Source organism: Pongo abelii, chromosome 11 (assembly GCF_028885655.2).
Source record: "Pongo abelii isolate AG06213 chromosome 11, NHGRI_mPonAbe1-v2.0_pri, whole genome shotgun sequence".
Taxonomy (NCBI): Eukaryota; Metazoa; Chordata; class Mammalia; order Primates; family Hominidae; genus Pongo; species Pongo abelii.
The window spans coordinates 134,441,597-134,461,482 of record NC_071996.2 but is presented as its reverse complement, the minus strand read 5'-3'; the positions used below and the strand labels follow the sequence as shown (position 1 = coordinate 134,461,482).

The window sequence follows — 19,886 nt, the reverse complement described above, 5'->3', positions numbered from 1 at the left end:
GTGGAGGCCACACAGAATTTAGGAAAGTTGTGCCAGAGTTGACTAGATCTGGCTAAACCCAGATTTTCCAAACAGCCGATTCCCCAAGTCAGTGCCTAGTGAATTGCAGACGGAATGACCCTGACTTGGGGAAAACTAATGTCCAATGACCCATTGATCGCCATGTGAGCCCCCAGCCAAAGCACAGTTCTGGGAGTGGGTGGAGGGGTTTCCCTGAGGGCAGTAGAGAAGCCTTGAGGCCAGTGGGCCTGGAGTGGTTAAGGAGGGCTCTAGAGGACCAGCTCAGGGTGGGACATGTTTGTGGGGGTGGGTCTCCAGACAGCATTAGGTAGGTGGAGAGACCTCTCCCTCCCCAAGATGGGCCATGCGTTGCTGGGCAGTGGGCACTGGGCACTGGGTGTGGCCCCCTTCGGCAGTAGATACCAGCCTCTTTGCTGTGGATTGCCTTCAGTTTCCTAAATCTTCAGTGCCAACTTCAAGTCGCAGCCAGGGCACAGCTTTCACCAAGGAGAATCAGTGTGAGCTTTATAGCAGAGCATGAGACCCAGAGATGCCTGGAGGGGGGAACCCACAGAAAATAGGACTTCCCATATTAATGGAAGGTGGGGAGCAAAGTCATTATTCTCTGAGTATTATTAAAGGGTATATGACCCCAAAGACAGGACTATTTCAATTGCATGAGCAAAGTGGGATGAAATTGATGGTTAAGAGATCTGTGAGTATTGACAGTTCTTCCCTGGGACTTTACACTGCAAAAAACACCCATATACGACAAGTATGTTGTCAGTCTACCTGAGCTGCCATAATAAAACACTGCAGACTGAGTGCCTTAAACAACAGGAATTTGTGTCCCACGGTTCTGGAGGCTGGAAGTCTCAGATCGAGGTCTGGCAGGGTCAGTTTCTGGTGAGGCCGCTCTTCCTGGGTTGCTGATGGCCACCTCCTCACTGTGTCCTAAGAGGCAGAGAGAGAGGAAACAAACTCTCTGGTGTCTCTTCTGCTAAGGACATTAATCCTACGGGATCAGGCCTCACCCTTCCTTCATTTTACCTTAGTTGCCTCCTAAAAGCCATGTCTCCAAATACAGTTACATTGGGAATTAGGGCTCCAGCATGTGAATTTTGGGGGGGGGACACTTCAAGTCACAGGAACGGCTTCTACGCTGACCTGGAGTAGAAGTCGCACTTCTCTTATTTCTTCAAATTGAACGTAACTTGCCCTAATTCATTCACCAAGGTTTACTGGAGGATGCTCCAGCTCCATTGTCACTGGAGCCCTTCTGCTCCCAAGATCCTGCATGGGTCCTAGCTGGGGCATACCTTGATGACTGCACTATTTGCAGAGAATCCTGGGTTTCAGTCCACACTGATCACAGCCACGGTGCCCATCGAGGACTGGGCCCTTCAACAGAGGCATCTGAATGACACTTGGGCACGCAGCTCACTCCTGCAGGCCCCAAGCCCTCCATGTTAAATGCTCTTGCACCTTCACGTCTGAGGCTCCTTGAGCAGAATGCTTGTCTGGGCTCTTCTTGGGAACCACAATAGCCCTGCACCTTCCCCGGCTGACCTTTGGACTCACAAACCTAGTATCCTTTTCAGGTAGGGCTTTAGGCAGCCTCTGAGAATGGTGAAAGCTCTGGCACTAGGTCTTTTGTTTTGTTTTTTCATTTGTTTGTTTTAAGACAAGATCTCACTCCTGTCCCCCAGGCTGGAGTACAATGGCATGATCACAGCTCACTGCAGCCTCAACCTACTGGGCTCAAGGGATCCCCCTGCTTCAACCCCCTGAGTAGCTGGGACTGTAGGTGCACACCACCATGCCTGGCTAATTTTTGTATTTTTTGTAAAGACAGGGTCTCGCCATGTTGCCCGGGCTGGTCTTGAACTCCTAGGCTGAAGCAATCTACCTGCCTTGGCCTCCCAAAGTGTTGGGATTACAGGCGTGAGCCACTGTGCCCAGCAGGCCATGGGGTCTTAATTCATCTCATGCCATCGATCCTCCTGCAGTCAGGAGGAAGCCTGTGGACCTTCCCCAGAAGGGAAGTTTCATATGCATCAAGTAAAATGCATGAAATTAGAGAGGAAACCAGATATATGGAAATGTGGTCACCAATGCAGCAATATATATATTTCTTTAGGCACTGGATAACAAGATCTAGTGATGGGTTTAATGATTATCATAATTTTGAATTTATGATGAGCTGAGAAGTTATTTTGAATTATCTGCAGCAACTGTAGTGGGATATGAGAGTATCTGTGATGTCTATTGGTGACAAGTCCTAGGAACCACACCATGTATCGTACTGTGGTGTGATGTCTACATGCATAATGGAAGGAAATGCTACCTTCAGTTAGTGATTAGTGAAAATAGCATGTAATATTTTCCCCCAACAAGTTCGTGACACCCCTGAATTCTACTCCTGATCCCCAGGTTGAGAACTTCTGGGTTAGGCAGAGACATAAGGAACCTGGGCACAGGTGTTCTTCCTCTGGTGAAGGATCATTTGTGTGCCCACTTTGTTATGCAAATGTGAGCCCCCAGGGTCCCATCCTCTGCTTCTTGGGGTTTGGGCTGACCCAGGACCTTTGTTTGAGGGGCTTAGAGAAGCTGGCCGTCCCTCTTTGTATGCTGCACTATAGGAAGCGGAGTCCCAGGGCCCTCTGAAAGCAAAGACACCCATATCCCAGTCCCCAATCTCAGAGATGCAAAGTCAGGGATACCTGTCTAGGAGTTGTAGGGCAATCCAAGAAGCTGTGGCAGGGGCAAGCAATGAGGCCCCCAAAATAAATCACCTTGTTTTAAGGGAGATCTCAGCTGATGACACTGTTCTGGCCAGCATGGAATGTGGCTGATACTGGACACCCCTTCAAACCCAGCCACCCTGCCCCAGGAGCCATGCTTTGGGAAGGGATGGCCGAGTGTGAAGTGATAACTAAAAAGAGTCTTAAGCCTGAACCTCAACCACCAAGGGCATCCCAGCCTCTCGGGCAGCAGCATCCCTCCTTGAGACACCAAGCTGCAACAGTGACACCTTGTGACAGCTTGGAGAAACAGCAGCAGAGGCTGATGGAACCCTGGCTCTCCTCCCTCAGGTGTGGAAGCAAAGGAGGCCCCTGGGGTCTTTGAGTAATTTGGGGGCAAGTCTTCTGCCTAAAAGACACATAGGAAAAAATAAATTAAGCAATAAAAGAAATTTGACCATTCTGTAATCTAAGTTGGTGAAGTAGGTCATACCAGTTTCACCATCATCATCGTCTTATATGATATTTTATTACTATCACTGCGTCCTGGCATGTATCTATGTAGTAAGTTCCACTATCAGAGGATGACCTTACCTACTTTTATGGTTTTGCTTTTTGTTTTTGTTTTGTTTTTGGGACAGAGTCTTGCTCTGTTGCCCAGGTTGGAGAGCAGTGGTGTGATCTCAGCTCACAGCAGCCTCTGCCTCTCGGGTTCAAGTGGTTCTCGTGCCTCAGCCTCCCGAGTAGCTGGGACTACAGGCACCTGCCACCATGCCCGGCTAATTTTTCATGTTTTTAGTAGAGATGGAGTTTCACCCTGTTGGCCAGGCTGGGCTCAAACTCCTGGGCTCGAGTGATCCTCCCACCTCGGCCTCCCAAAATGCTGGGACTACAGGCTTGAACCGCTGCACCCGGCTCCCTAAACTTATGTTATAAAAGTTCTTATGAAAGTACTTGGGGTCACCTAATTGTCACCCCATCAAGAATCTCCAAGGCCCAACCACTCCCAGCAGATTCTGCCTTTGACACGATTGTGAATTCCTTTCCCCAATTCCAAATCCCCTCCTGTGGTATCTCCCTGTCCCCACCACTGCAAACTACCACCCTTCCTCCAGCTCGCAGCCATCTCCTCCTGCTCTTCATCACCTGCTCTTAGGGGTCAGTTGCCTCTGGTATAACTTCTTGGCCAGGGTTGTTCCTCCAAGGACTATATACATTGAAACTGGGAGCAAAGCTGTAGTTCAAACCAAGAGAGAAACGCTTTTATAAATACTGTATCTCCAGTGACTCTGAAACTGCAGCAAACAGGCTGCACAGGTGGGGTCCAGCACCGACTTCCCAAGGCTGCACTGCATCTGAAACCAACCAAACCAGGTGAGGGGGTGGCATAAGGGAAGGAGCACTCCCTTGGCAGGATGGGGCTGGGGGCTGTTTCCAGTTGCTGTGCATTACCATCCATCTCCATCACCCCTGGCCTTCAGGGAAGTCTCCCACCAGTTCTCCCTGGAGTCAGTTGTCCTTTATTGGAGAAAGGAAGGGGGAAGGTGCTCCCTGTGGGCTCAGATATACATGGAGGACAGTTCCTGTAGGACTCAGGGCTCAGAGGAGAATTTGGCAGTTTCCAGGACTATGATGGGAGATGCTAGGGTTCCCACTGAATGTGGAATAAAATCACAAGCCCTTCTGCTTGGAGATTTAAAAAGGGGGGGTGACCCCATAAATCTGGAGGAGTAGGGGCTAGAAACAGGTCTGTAACAAGACCTTGGCTTGAAGGGAACTATTGTGCAGACGTGAAAGCTGAGGCCCGTGGGGGCGTGAGCAGCACCAGCTCTCCGATGCCCTTGTAAGTGATTTTTGCATGGCACCCCATGCTAACCCCCACTCTGGGTCTCTGTGTCCTGGCCCACCGTGCCCACTCCAAAATCCTCTCAGGGCTCTTCAAAGATCCTGAGCCATCAAGGGGTGACCCATCTGCTCCCCAATAGAGGCTGGCACAAGCCCACCCACTGGCTTCCACTACTCAATTGCACCTGGTCGAGAACAACCTTATTCTCTCCTTGTCTGTTACACCTCATTTGGTCCTCCCTTGCACTGGTGTCCTAAGTAGAAATGCTCCTTCTTAATCATCTCTCACAGCAAGGGCTCATGGCTCCCATCCACCCTGTGTGCCTGGCACAGGCTGGGTGCAGAGCAGAGCTGATAAATACCTGGTGATTGACAGCTGCAGTCATCACCACTGCCCCAGACCTCGCTTCAGACCAGGAAACAACTGGAGGCTCAAAGACCCTGGGTCCTGGCCCCGTAGCACCAGCTAATGATAACAGACAGCTAGGGGCTTGCTCCAAGCCCCTTATACCTGGCTGTGTGCAGGAGCCCTCTGGTAGGATAGATGATAATGCCGGGGTGCCTGGTGTGCCCCAATCACCAGTTAAGAAAATTCTCATATTTCTCTCAAGGTTCAAATAACAACTTTAAGCCCCTCAACATTATGAGAAGGGGCACTTGCGGCTTAGATAAAATTTCCAGCGATAGCATCATGTGGGGATTTAAAAAGTGCTGAATCTCTGTAACTGAGAGGAGAGGGAGGTGATGTGCCCTGAAAGTCACTGGTGACTCAAACCCTGGTTCAGGGGTGATGAGGAGACAGACACTCAAGTTGCTGGTGACAGGTTGAGATGAAAAAATGTTCCCTGAAATGTGAAAGTGGAAAGGAGTTACCTTCTGTGGAATTAAAAGATGTCTTTAAAACCAAATGCATTAACTCCTACAGGAGACATTTAAACAATTACATGCACACCCCTAATAGTTTGTGTATTCAAGCTGGATCTTCTCACTTGGAAAAACGATCTCTTTTGTATGTGCATCTTCTTAATGGCCCAGTGGGAGATGCCGTATACTCAGGGTTGCCCTGGGTTTGAGCATAGATGATGTACACCCCTAGTTCCTGGTGAAACCCAGGTCTGGGTGAATGGAGCAAATCCAGATCCTTCTAATGGGATAGGGAAGCAGATTGGCTCCTGTTCCCTGTCACTGAGTGATCCAAAGGACCAAGGCCAGGGACCCTTGCACCAAACTGTGCTGTCAGATTCTGTCTCCCAGCGGGGGAGCCCGGGGAAGCCCAGGGCCACTGGAGTCACCTCCAGGCAGTGCACGTTGCTCAGCAACCTCTTTGCAACTGTGAGCTGCTCCACATCCCTGCGAAGAGCCTTCTTTTGCTTGAATTAGCTGGAGCTGGTTTCTCTTGCAGTGAACAAAGAACCTTCCTGTTAGCAAAATGAAGTTTCCTGCTTCAGCAAGAGAAAGGCTCCTTATGGGGAGATGGGAGAGGGGAGTGGGAAGACAGAGGCCCTGGGTATGGGTGCTTGGAGATTCTCTCTTTCCTGGGGGTGGAGGGGGAAAGGGAGAGGGAGATTGTATGGCCAGACCTCTTCCACAGCCTTAGGACAAGGGTGTAAGCCCTTTTGACCATCTCACTTGAATTCCTTGGGAAATACCAGGTTAGGGTGTTTTCTTGGATGAAAACTCGGGTGGTGCAGGCAGCAAAGCCCATCATCGACGGCCCCAGGGAGCCACGTGCAGATTCTTCCCTTTCCTGCAGTGTGCCCTGGGCTGCAAGGCCCTGTCTAAGGACACCGGGGTGGACTGAGGCTGCCACAGGACGGCATGGAGGGTATGGAGGAAACAGGAAAGCTGCTCGATTCATCGGCATCTGACAAAGTGTTCTGCCTACACCATGCCTGCTGCAGGAGGCACCTGGTCAGATGTTGGCCCTTGCTGCCCACTAAAGGTCAAAGAGGTGATGGGGATCCCTCATCTCCACATCACCCCAGGAATTCTCTGACTGTCCTTGGGTCTCTCTGGGAAGGCTTCTCTGAGCCCCCGGCCCTAGTTGGGGGTCCCTCCTCTGTGATCCCATGGCACCCTAACTTTCCACAAGGAACTGGGGTGATTGAGGGTCTCTTGGGTGCAGGGAGCTCCTTCAGATTTATTATGGGAGCTGGGTGACAATGATGGTTGCACAACTTTGTAAATTTTCTAAAAATTACTGAATTATTAAACAAGAAAGAAGGAAACAAAACCTGTTTTGTTGAAGGATGTACATGGAAATAAAGAAGACAGGACTCTCAGCTCCGTGCAAGGCTCCCTGGGTCCCCAGGACAGGCTCACAGCAAGACCTCCCTGGAGGTCTCCATGGGGCCTGGAACACAGCTCAGGTTTGGAAGGGCTCGAGGGTCCAGGGAAGTCTATTGGCTCTGCTCTACCCTTCCTGCCTTTCAGTCTCTGTCTCCTACCACCATTGTCCCAGCTGGCGGCCACTATCTCTGCGGGCCTCTCCACTCGTGTCCATCACTGGCAGCCTGAGGATGGGCTACCTGTGAATCACGTGCTCCTCCCTGGTCCAATCAACCACGGCGGAGGAGATGGGGCCATGTGAGATGCCGCCTATGGGGCCGCCTGGAGCTGCTACCTTCAGCAGGGGCCTGGCAGGTGCTCTGAGGCTTTGTGTGTTTTTCTCCACCTCTGTGCCAGGAGGCTGCTGCCCTTCAAGTCTTATGGGGACACAGTCATGTCCATTCACACTGTCTGCAGTGGCTGCTTTGGAGCTACAGCAGACCAGAATAGTTATGACAGAGACTGTATGGTTTGTAAAACTGAAAACACTTGTGATCTAGCCCTTTGCAAAAAATTTCCCTAATGCCTGCTCTGAACTATAAACTCTTCAGGGAAGGGACTAAGTCTTGTTCATCTCTGGATCTTCAGAACTTCGCAGAGTGTCAGACACATAGTAGAAGCTCAGTAAATTGTAGGAGCTCTATTAAATAGATAGATAGATGGAGTCTGGGCTGAATCTGTGCAGTCTATGTCCTTTACTTTAAAAAGAGGCTTCCCGGCCGGGTGCAGTGACTCACACCTGTAAGCACTTTGGGAGGCCAAGGTGGGTAGGATCACGTGAGCTCAGGAGTTTGAGACCAGCCTGGGCAATGTAGTGAGACCTTGTCTCTATTAAAAAAAAAATAATAATAACCAGGTGTGGTGGTGTGCTTGTCATCCCAGCTACTTGGGGGGCTGAGGTGGGAGGATTGCATGAGCTCGGGAGGTTGAGGCTGCAATGAGCTATGACCCTGCCACTGGACCCAAACCTGGGTGACAGAATGAGACCCTGTCTCAGAAGGGAAGTAAATAAAAGGAGGCTTCTCCTAGACAACACTCTCCTCCTGCTCTTGCTCATTGAACAAGGTAACCAAATGTCCCAGTCTGTCCAGGACTGAGGGAGTCCAAGGCTATTCAGTGTTAAAGCTTGGAAAGTTCCAGGCAAGCTGGGATAATGTGGTTCCTTATATTGGATACCTGGCCTCTCTATATATTGAAGCACCTGCCTGCCTCATTTGGACAATGAATCCACTGTAGTTAGCCAGGTAGAACCATGCGTGCCTAGTAGAAATAGGCATACACATAATCAGCTGCATAACAGATTCAAACAACATAACAACAGTGTAAAGGAGCAAGGCAGTACCTGGTGGTAGCAGTTGTGCTGAAGATTCTGGGTGTTACCAGTGAAGCGGGTAAGATCCCGTGAGGCTGGGATGGTGGAGAAAGGCTTTCTGGGAAGCTGGAGTCCATTCAAGTCTTGATTGGATGAGACAGAATCATCTCTGGCAGAGAAGGAAGGCAGCGACTTTACTGGTGCATGAGGTCCCTGGTGTCCACGTATCAGTCCCCAGGGAAAATTCAGATTGGTCACATGTCAGTTCCTGAGCCAAGTTCTGTGGCCAGAGGAATAAGGCACTGACTGGCCAGCCGAGATCACACGCCCATCTCAGAGGCAGGTTGGGTGCTGACTGTGGTACTAAGAGGATCCCGTGAAGTGGAAGTGGAGCTCTGGAAGGAACTCAGAGTGGCTTGGTTTGGGTTTCTTGGAAAGCAGAGTGGGAAACAAAGGCTCCTGTGCCCCTCCTTTGGTAGGGAGGTGACCCCAGGGAGCAGGTGTGAGAGAAAGGGGAGTGTAGCTGGGAAGGAAGTGGCGCCAACTCCAGGGTGTGTTATGGAGCTGGCCATGGCTTGGTAACAAACATTACTGCTTGCTCAATCCCAAGGACCATCCTCCGGGAAGCTGCACAAATGTTTCTCGGCACAATTCTTTTGGGAGAAAGGGAGAATAATTTGTGCACAGGCTCCCAGCTTGCGTTGGGTCGCCTGAAGGGTGTTAATTGCCTCTACTTGCTGGTTGTGCATGGATGGATGCAGTGTCTCCCATCCTAGTATCCAGGCAAGCCTAAGGGGTGCATAGCTGGGACCTGAGGCAGGGGCTGCTGGGTGTGCCTGGGTGAAGCCTGTCTGAGTCCATGCAGAGTTGGTGGTCTCAGCTGTGGCTGGGGCCAGTGGCCAATGGCCCACAGATAAGTGAGAGGGTCCAAAGTAGCACAAAAAAAGTGTCTCACAGAAAAGGAACTTGAGAGCATGGGGTCAGATAAAACTGAGTCACCACTGTCCTCCTCAAGAACACCTGGTGTCCACGCCTCTAACCAGGGCTTCCTGGCGTTTGCACAAAGAGATTATCAGGTGGCCGGGAACGATCAGACTGGAGAAGTCATTTGGTGGAGGGAAGGTCAGCTGTCCTAGTGAGATCCAAGGACAGTCCTTAGCCCCTGCTAAAAGGAAAAGGTGGAATTAGTTAGTCCCCTCTGTGGAATCCAGAAAGCTCCTCTAAAAGTTTCTCATCAATATTTAATGAAGCTGAACAGAAGTCATAAACCCCAGTTCCCTTGTTTTCTTGCCTGTAGTGGAGAGTTTCTGACACAGCCAAGGGTGTGGATGTGGGTGGAGCTCCAAGGTCAATCAGCGTGGTTTGAAATTTTGCCAAAGGACCTGGAGAGGGTGGCAAGCTGCTGGGTGGCAGAACATCACGGAGGAACCATGTCCACCCAGCCCCAGCCCCTAGCCAGAGATGGACAAGGAATGTGGCCTCAAGCCTACACCGTGCAGGAGTCTGTCCAGCTTACCATGTCCCGGTAAAGCCCCAGCCCTCCTCTCTCTGCAGGAGCCAGAAGGTCATAAATCCAAGGAGCTCAGTCCCATTTCTTGGCCTTCAGGGCTGGGGAGGGAGAGGGTGACCCTCAGTGGCTGTTTATGGGGCCGGTCATCATCTACCTGAACAGGAATAGTCAAGTCTTCTGCAGTCTGATGGGAACATTGCCAAGGTCAAAAAACCTGTGAAGACATTGGCCTTGGTGGCAGAGTATGACATTTATTTATTTATTTATTTACTTATTTATTTCTTTATTTTGAGATGGAGTCTCCCTCTGTCACCCAGGCTGGAGTGCAGTGGCTCTATCTAGGCTCACTGCAACCTCTGCCTCCCAAGTTCAAGCAGTTCACTGCCTCAGCCTCCTGAGTAGCTGGGATTACAGGCGCCTAGCCCCACACCCAGCTAATTTTTTGTATTTTTAGTAGAGATGGGGTTTCACCATCTTGGCCAGGCTGGTCTTGAACTCCTGACCTTGTGATCCACCCATCTTGGACTCCCAAAGTTCTGGAATTACAGGCGTGAGCCACCACGCCTGGCCTAGTATGACATTTAATATGAATCAAACACATAGGTCCCCTTGTTTGCTTGGTTGGTCTGGGCATACCTGTCCCCACAGTGCCCTGGAACTCCCCCATCCCAACACTTAGCACACTGTCCAATAACTTCCAGTTTCTTCTTCTACCCGACTAGACCATCAGTCCTGCAAGAGTAGGGTTCGTTTCTTGTTCGCCTTTCCATGCCCAGCACACAGCCCAGGCCCCACCACCCTGCCCAGGGCCCACCACCCTGCAGACTCCGCAGCAATGCTCCAAAAACCTGTTTTATGTCTTGGTCTAGACATGAGGTCTACCCAGACAAAGAGGCAGAAGAGTCTGGCCCATCTTCGGGATACCAGGTCTGTGAGCTCCTAGAGGATAGGGGCAGCATGCTGCTCCTCTCTGTCCCCAGTCCCCAACAGGGCCCAGAACATAACAGGGCTCAAGAATATGTGTTGAATGCATGACTGACTCACTTCTCCTTACTCACTTCTGTTTTGGTTCCATCTCAGTCTGCAGCCTGGGTGAGCTGAACAATGCCATGCACAAAAGAAATTCTCTTAACAGTTTGGAAAACTGTGACACCTTCTCTGTGCAGAAACGGAAGTGGAAGTGGTGGGGGGTGTCTTCATGGCTCCCAGCCTCGGGGCACGTGGTGTGGGGTGTTTGCACCTGCTGTGCACCCGAGACCCCAAGGAGGGGGGACCATGTGTGAAACTGGTGAACGCAGCCCTCCTGAGCCAGGGCATCTAATTTCCCAGGCTCTTGGCTGCCCAAGTGGGGCTACTGAAACTCTGAGACTTGGCATCAGTCACCGAAATGCTGTTCTTTCCATTCTGTTTGCCCCAATTCTGGTAAATGTGAGTTTTATTACCAGCAGCAACAGCAAGAAGACAAAGTCAGAAGCGATCCAACTGGAAGCCTTCCTGGGTTTGGAGGCACAGCCTCTGCTCAGCACAGCCTGGCCTGGAGAGGCCTGGGGACAGCAGTCTCCCCGGTAACAGTGGACCAGAATCAGGAGCTCAGCGACAGCTCTGCTTGGGAGGGGTCACCTAAGGGAGAAACAACCTGGGTGGGCCTGTGTCTCAACTCGGGATTGCAGGCCTGGGAGGTGGCTGCCCCCTGGGTGGTCAGGGGCTAGGATACCCTCCATGATGCCTGGAGAAAGGGGCACTCCTGAGACAGGACACATTTCATCCCCTCCCACCCTCCTGCTCTAAGGCCCCCCATCGCCACAGCTCTCTAGACAGCCCAGGCCTGCCCCGGCCCACATGAACCAGGCATTTCTGAACGCCTAGAAAAATCAAGTTTTATATTTTAAAATAGAAAGAAAGGGCTTTTGCTTCCCAGACCAGCTAGAGCTGCCCCATTTCCCAAATCACACAGTGCTCCATCTGATTGCTGCAGCTACTGCTTCTAATTGTCTGAATCCAGAGAGGCCTGGGGACTACCCCAGGACGGGTAAGCCCTGCCCCCCACTTCCCACCAAAACTGCATGGTCAGGGCCTGGGCCGGGAGCCTGCAGATGGGCGCCCAGGCTCGCAGTGGCTGCCGTGCGCTGAAAGTGCAGCGGATGTGGCTGCCCAGGCTGAGGCTGGGGCTGGGGCTGGGGCTGGAGCTGGGAGTGGCCTCCTCTTAGAAGCCTTCTCCTTTTCCCTACCTCTACCACAAAGGGGAGTCCTCCTGAAGCATCCAAGAAAATGAAGCTGGGGAGTTCACCTGCATTGAGGTGCAGCTAGCGGTGAGGACGGACACCAGAGACTCTCATGGAGCACGTGGAAGCTGTAGGTTTACAGCACTGGCTTCCAGTTAGTGGGAGCTGGTGTGGGGGGCTTCGGGTCAGGAGCAGAGGGCAATGCGAGCATTGTTCTCTAGGAGGGGGCAATGGGTCCCAACCTGGGAGACCCACTGCCTAAACACCCTGCCCAGAGCCAAGACCAGATTCCTCTGTACTGCTGCATCTCCAGAGTGACTCACAGGAAGAAGAGAAAAGGCTGAGGGGATTTGGGAGGTGAGGATACTAGAGGCAGGGAGGGAGCAGAGATAGAGGAGGTAGCAGCGGCAGGTGCTGAAAGGACTTGTGGTGGGAGAAGTTTTCCACCATCGTCTGGATGCTGTGTGTGCTCAGGATTGTCTAAGTGAGAGTGAATTCTTTTGAGCCGTGGGCTGTACAGACTCATGCTTCCTACTGTTGTGAGCTCCGCTGAGAACTTCTTTAATGCTATCAACAACCATGTGAGATAGATATTATTATTTCCAGTTTATAGAGTAGGAAACTGAGGCTTGGAGAGATTGAATAACTTGCTCATGCTTGCTGTGGTAGCTAGTATCCAAAGATGGCTGCAGACAATCTTGCCCTCCCTATACACACACGGCACTTCTCCCCTCAAGAGGTGGTGCTTATGTCCCCTCATCTTGAATCTAGGATGGGCCCCCAACTTCTTTGGCCAAAGAATGCAGGGGAAATGATGTCCTGGGACCTCAGAGCCCAGGCATCAAGTAGGCTTGACAGCGTCTGCCTCCTCCCTTTTGGGACCCAGTCTCTATGTTGTGGGGAAGCCCAAGCAGGAAAGAGGAGAGGACTATTTGGAGGACAGTTGAGGCTCTCAGCTGACAGTCCCAGCTGAGCTCGGAACTGATAGGATGCTATCGTTGAAGTAGATCTTCTTGCCTCCCTAAAGACAGCTCAGATAATGACACACAGGGCACAAACAAATCATCCCTGCTCAGCCGTTCCAAACTGTAAAATCTTGAGCACATAATTACTCTTTTTTTTTTTTTTTGAGATGGAATCTCACACCGTTGCCCAGGCTGGAGTGCAGTGGCACGATCTGGGCTCACTGCAACCTCTGCCTCCCAGGTTCAAGCGATTCTCCTTCCTCAGCCTCCCGAGTAGCTGGGATTACAGGTGCCCACCACCATGCTCAGCTAATTTTTTGTATTTTTAGTAGAGACTGGGTTTCACCACGTTGGCCAGACTCGTCTTGAACTCCTGACTTTGTGATTCACCCACCTCGGCCTCCCAAAGTGCTGGGATTACACGCGTGAGCCACCACGCCCGGCCGATTACTCTTTTAAGCAACAAGGTTTGGGGTATTTGTTATGCAGAAATAGATAACCAAAACAATCATCCAGCCAGTCAATGGCAGAAATGAGATTCAAACCCAGGTCTGGTAGTCCAGAGCCCACTGCCTTGCCACCAAGCCCCAGGGCTGCTCTACCAGCACTGACGCGTAGGGTATCATCCAAAGCTCTGAGCCTTCACCCCAGGTTGAGGCTGCTCAACTTCCTTTCATGTCCTGTTCCCTGAACTCCCAGCTCAGCTGAGGGTTAGAGGGGTGCAGGTGGCCTCAGGTTCAGACTCCCCGTGGCAGCCCCTCCTCCGCTTAGAACCAGCTGCCCCAGATGCCTGCTGGGGGGCCTGCAAGACCTAAACCATCTGTCGACCTAATGAGACTTTCCTCTCCTTTTCTCTTTCCCCACATCTCCTCCTCCAAGTCTAGATAAAGACTTCACAAGTCCAGGAAAAAAGAAATCAGATGCTGGTGAGGTAGCAGGAATGGGGCGGGGGGTCCCTGGGTCCTCTACGCCTCCATCACTGGGGGTTAGCTCCAAGGAAGAGACTTGTCAGCCCCTCAGGGATCTGAGAAAAGAGGGGGATTGTGCCCATGAGTCAGACATTCCAAAATAAAGGACATGCAAAGGAGGCGACCTCAAACCAACTGTGCAACTCTTGCGCATCCTCCACTCCTGGCTGCTAACTGAAGACCAAATAGAGAGAACATTTCTTTTTTTTTTCTTTTTTAGAGACAGAGTTTCACTCTGTCACCCAGGCTGGAGTGCAGTGGTGCGATCATGGCTCACTGCAGCCTCGACCTCCCAGGCTCAAGCAGTCTTCCCAAGTAGCTCGGACTACAGGTACATATCACCATGCCCAGCTGATTTTTAATTTTTTTGTACAGACAAAAAATTTAAACAGCCTGTGTTTCCCAGGCTGTTCTTGAACTCCTGGCCTCAAGTGATCCTCCTGCCTCGGCCTCCCAAAGTGCTGGGATTACAGGGGTGAGCCACCGTGCCCAGCCAGAGAGAACATTTCTAAGGAGAGAATGATCACAGAGTCCAGCGCACCACCCCTCTGCCTTATGCCTAGTGAGAGGGGCTTCACTGAGACTGCTGGGAGACCTGGACATGGGGCCTGGGAGTAATTTGGAAGGGGGCCCTGTGGACTGGGTGGGGGCCAAGCCCCTGGGGAAGCAAGTAGTGAGAGGCTGTGGCTGGAGCTGCCTGCTTGTTGCTTGGAGCACAGGACAAGAAGAGGTGCGTGCCAGCAAATAGCCCATTCTGCTGGATTCTGTAGCACCAAAGGGTGTGTGAATGTTTCAGAAGCTGGTCTGAGTTACTTAGATCCAGTCCAAGAAAATGAAGCTGAGGGAGAGTTTGCCTGCATTGAGGTGCAGCTAGTGGTAAGGACGGGGACCAGGGACTCTCATGGAGCATCCACCTGAGGGAAGGTGAACTGGTGATGCTAGTGCTACAGTTTGGATCAATGTTGGAGGTGGGGCCTAATGGGAGGTGTTCTGGTCATAGGTTGGATCCCTCATGAATAGATTATTGCCTTCCTACAGAGGCGAGTGAGTTTCACTCCATTAGTTCTCACGAGAGCTGGTTGTTAAAAAGAGCCTTTGCCTCCCGTGTCTCTCTTGCTTCCTCTCTCTCCACATGATCTCTGCGTGTGGTCTCACGCCAGCTCTGTTCACCTTCTGCCACGAGTGGAAGCAGCCCAAGGCTTTCAATAGATGCCCAGTCTTCCAGCCAGCAGAATTGTGAACCAAATAAGCCCGTTTTCTTTATAAATTCCCCAGGCTCAGGTGTTCCTTTACAGCAACGCACACCGACTAAGACAACTAGTGACCTCTCCTGCTCCGACGCCCGACGCCAAGCCCTCATGCCACTGTCCCAAACTTGGAGGCGCCGAGGAGCCTAGTGAAGGGGAGAAAAAGTAGAAGCATGAGGCAGAGGCATGGAGGAGAAACCCGCTAAGCTCCCCACGCACCTTGTAGGCTTCCCATGTGGGCAGGTCTGGGATGGGGCAAGGGAGCAGTTTTAACTTCAAATACCACCTGGAGTCTCAACTGTTTTGATAGTTAGATGTTGTAATTACTGAAATTGGATTTGTGTGACTAAAAGTTACCCAAGGGATTTTTATTATCTTGGATGGACCAGAAAAACCAAGAAACCTACCTTCAATTTCATCCAAGGTCAGAGGAGAACCCACCCCACCGACCAGGTTTGAAAAAGTAATGGGGAGAAAGAATTGTTTTCTGATTACACCCTACAAGGCTCCCTTGTTCAATAAAACTGTGACACAAACACTGGGAATAATTCTGGTGAATTTAGGAAGAAAGGAATTGATCGACGGGACACTGGGTGGCTCAGAGTCACTGGGTGGGCTGGAGAAACCACTTCAGCAATTGGGAGACCACAAAGGGAACCGCGGGCTCCAGAATGTGGAGAGGATGCCACCACCTCCCTGATGCCCACAAGACTCTGTGTTGCTGTTGTCCCCTCTACCAGGATGCATTTTTCACTGTCCCCCTTCCTGAGTCACATGTCCCTATGGCATGGTCTGGGTGTGATATGGTGTGGCTCTTTGTCCCCACCCAAATCTCATCTCACACTGTAATCCCCATGTCAAGGGAGGAGCCTGGTGGGAGGTGATTGGATCAGGAGGTAGTTTCTCCCATGAGTCATCACTCATGGGTTCTGGTTGTTGGATAAGTGTCTGGCACCTCCCCGCCGTGCTCTCTCTCTCTCCTGCCACATGTGAGACTAACACGTGCCTTGCTTCCCCTTTGCCTTCAGCCATGATGGTAAGTTTCCAGAGGCCTCCCCAGCCACGTGGAACCGTGAGTCAATTAAACCTCTTTCCTTTATAAATTACCCAGTCTCAGGTAGAATCTTCATTGCAGTGTGAACATGGACTACTACAGAGAGGAAACATCTGATTGGCTGAGCCTGGTCACATGCTTGACTCCAGCCCCAAGGGGCACTGGGAAAAACAGATTCAGCTTAACAACAGGGATACGTCCTGAGAAATGCATCGTCAGGCAGTTTCATTGTGTGAACATCGTAGTGTGCACTTACACAAATGGCATAGCCTACTGCACACCTGGGCTATACGGGTTAGCCTGTTGCTCCTAGGCCACAAGCCTGTGCAGCATGTTTCTGTACTGAATACTGTAGGCAATCGCAACACAATGGTGTGTCTAAACATAGAAAAATATCGTTCAAAATATGGTAGGAAAAATAAAGATATGGTACACCTGTATAAGGCGCTTACCATGAATGGAGCTTGCAGGACTGGAGGTTGCTGTGGGTGAGTCAGTGAGTGGATGGTGAGTGAATGGGAAGGCCTGGGACATTACCGACCACTGCTGTAGACTTTATAAACACTGTATATTTAGGCTACACCACATTTATGAAACATTTTTTCTTTCCTCAATAATGATGTAACCTTAGCTTACTGTACTTTTTTTTTTACTTTATAAACTTTTCAATTTTTAAAAACCTTTGGACTTTTCTATAATAATACTTAGCATAAAACACCAACACACAGAGCTTCACAAAGTATTTTCTTTGTACCCTTAGTCTATGAGCTTTTGTTCTTTCTTTTTCCTTTTTTTTTTTTTGCGGCGGAGTCTCCCTCTTGTCACCCAAGCTGGAGTGCAATGGTGTGTCTTGGCTCACTGTAACATCTGCCTCCTGGGTTCAAGCCATTCTCCTCCCTCAGCCCCCCAAGTAGCTGGGATTACAGGTGCGCGCCACCACGCCCAGCTAATTTTTGTGTTTTTAGTAGAGACGGGGCTTCACCATGTTGGCCAGGCTGATCTCGAATTTCTGACCTCAGGTGATCCGCCTGCCTCGGCCTCCCAAAGTGCTGTGATTACACCACGCCCAGTCCCCCTTTTTTTCTATTAAAAATTTTTTTTTAACTTTTAAACTTTTTAGTTAAACACTAGACACTAACACACACATGAGCCTAGGCCTACATAGGGTCAGGGCCATCAGTATCACCATCTCCATCTCCACATCCTGTCCCACTGGAAGGTCTTCAGAGGCAATGCATGCATGGAGCTGTCACCTCCTATGATGACAATGCCTTCTTCTGGAAACCTCCTGAAGTACCTGCTGAGTCTGTTTACAGTTAACTTTTTTTTTAATAACTAAAAAGAGTACACTCTTATTAGCAATTAAAAACACAGTGTAGTAAATACGTAAACCAGCAACATAGTTGTTTATTATTATTAAGTATTAAGTACTACACATAATTGTATGGGCTATACTTTTATATGACTGGCAGTGTGGTAGGTTTGTTTACAGCAGCATCAACACAAACACATGAGTGATGTGTTGCACTCCGACCTTACAATGGCTGTGACGTCATTAGGCAATAGGAATTTTTCAGCTCCGTTGTAATTTTATGGGACCACTGTGGTATGTGCGGTCATTGTTGCCTGAAACATTGTTATGTGGTACATGGCCGCATAATAGTAGGTGGCTTGTGTCTCCCATCAAAACTGTTTTGGAGGAGCAAATCCCGAATACAGGAACGTGATTCAGATGATGGCCCCTGGTGGGGAAGGGAGGGCAAAAATTAATATCTTTGAAAAGGGCAAACTGAAGTGATGACCGAGTTTACCTAGAAATTATCAAGATTACACATTCTGCCACCAGACTAAGGGAAGGTTTGAAAACTAGATTATTACACAAAACACACTATTATACAAAAATAAAGATACCAATAAAGATACTTTGGACACCTGAGTTTGTGGCTATGAAATTCATACTTACCCCAGAGATAATGCGAGACATGAACAAAAGTAATCAATGAAAAACTGCTGGCATACTGACTGCTTGAACACTGGGTACTCGCTCAGTGTGGGACAAGGGTGCTGGCTAAAGTCCCTCCCCTCCCCTCCCTCCCCTGCCTGTCCTCCCCACCTCCCCCTGCCTCTCACCCCCCACCCCATTACCTCACTGCTGCCAGCCTTCCCTTTCCCATCAGTCCTCCATTAGGTGCAGAGCCCTGGCTCCTGAGGGGCCAGGCTGGACGTGGCTTCCAGTGACAGGGCCCTTTGTCTCACAGGTGGGAGGCTGGCGTGCAACCTTCATCTGCTCCCACGTCTCTGCCTCCGTGCTCTGGCAGCTGGAGTGGGTGCAGCATGGAGCAAGGATACGGAGATGCCATGGTGGGCCACCGTAACTGCCAACCCTTCTAGGACTGCACCCCTGTCAACCCTTGCTGCCCCAGGCCCTAGAGTCAAAGCCTCTCTTCCAGTCCCCACAAGGAACAGGGCCCCAGGAGGAGAGCAGGCTGCCCCCGTGTCCCTGGCCCTCAGAGGGTGAATTTCCCTTTCGTGTTGTATTTTGCCCACTCTCTGACATTCCTCCTCCCCACCTTCAAAGCTCAAATGATTCCCCAGGAAGCCCGCACTAGTCACTCTGATCTCTCCCTCCTCTGACCCCTGTGCTGCCAGGTCACATGCAAAACACATGTCATTAAAGCTGGAAGAGACCTTCAGAATGACTTGGTCCAAACTCCCCATTTTACAGAAGGGCAAGTTGGAGCCTGGAGACGGTGTTAGCCCACCACAGCTGTACAGCTGCACCAGGAGACAATGGCAGAGTCCAGATACCCTGGAACTCCGGACACAGGACCCCCTCCTTACTGCGGGGACCCTGCATGTACTGCCTTGGGTGGTCTGCTGTGCCTCCCCATGAGGACATCTCTCATGGAAATGGGCTCTTCTTCTTTCCCAGGCAGAGAGCTGGAGGTGCCCAGGGCCCCACACCTGACATGGCCAGGGTGGGCAGGGGCCAGTCCGTCATCATTCCCTAAGCAATTATTGGAGCTCTGAGGTCCCTGATAAGTAACACTCCAGCACCAGTGGGTGGTAACTCCTTCAGGCAGAAGGCTGAGCACGGTTTCCATGGAGACCGCCCAGGCTCTGGTTTCCAAGACAACACTTGCACGAGGTTACAGAGCTTCCTATTTATGTCAACTTAACATTTCCAACTGCTCTATTCTTCTGGCCAAACCCGGGACCTAATGCAAGGCCTCCATTCTAGGATGGGTGACAGTCCTCAAGGGCTGGAGGGAAGTGGCTGAGACTCTGTGCAGTTAGGTGAAAGTGAGACATTGCAGCCAGCAGGGCCTCCTCAAGCCCAGGGGCAGGTGTACAGAGACCAATACACGCTTATGCTCATGAATTATAAAAAGGTGTGGAAAGAGACATAGTCCTACAGCTTCCTGCCATCCCTGCTCTCCAGAGGGAACTGGTGTTACAAGGCTTTGAGTGCGCTTCCAGAAATAGCATATGCACATCCATAGCACTATCACTTAAGAAATTCACAAACGGGATAGAGATAAATATATACTCTTGCTCTTGCCACCTGCTTTACCCTAATTATAGATTTCGGAGAACTTTACACATCAGCACAAATAGATCTACCTCATTCTTTGTAATGGCAACAAAATACTGTACCTTTTTAAAAAACCAAGTCTCCAACTAAAGGACA

The 19,886-nt window shown here is 50.6% G+C and overlaps 1 long non-coding RNA gene across 1 annotated transcript; it reads right to left on the bottom strand.

Annotated features, from left to right (window-relative positions):
- Positions 1-827: 827 nt before the first annotated feature.
- Positions 828-18,868, bottom strand: LOC103890045 (uncharacterized). The gene is made up of 4 exons (XR_654403.3): positions 18,341-18,868; positions 9,746-9,953; positions 8,260-9,391; positions 828-954 (listed from the first exon to the last, which is right to left on the bottom strand). It is a non-coding gene; the product is annotated as an uncharacterized LOC103890045 (long non-coding RNA).
- Positions 18,869-19,886: the final 1,018 nt, after the last annotated feature.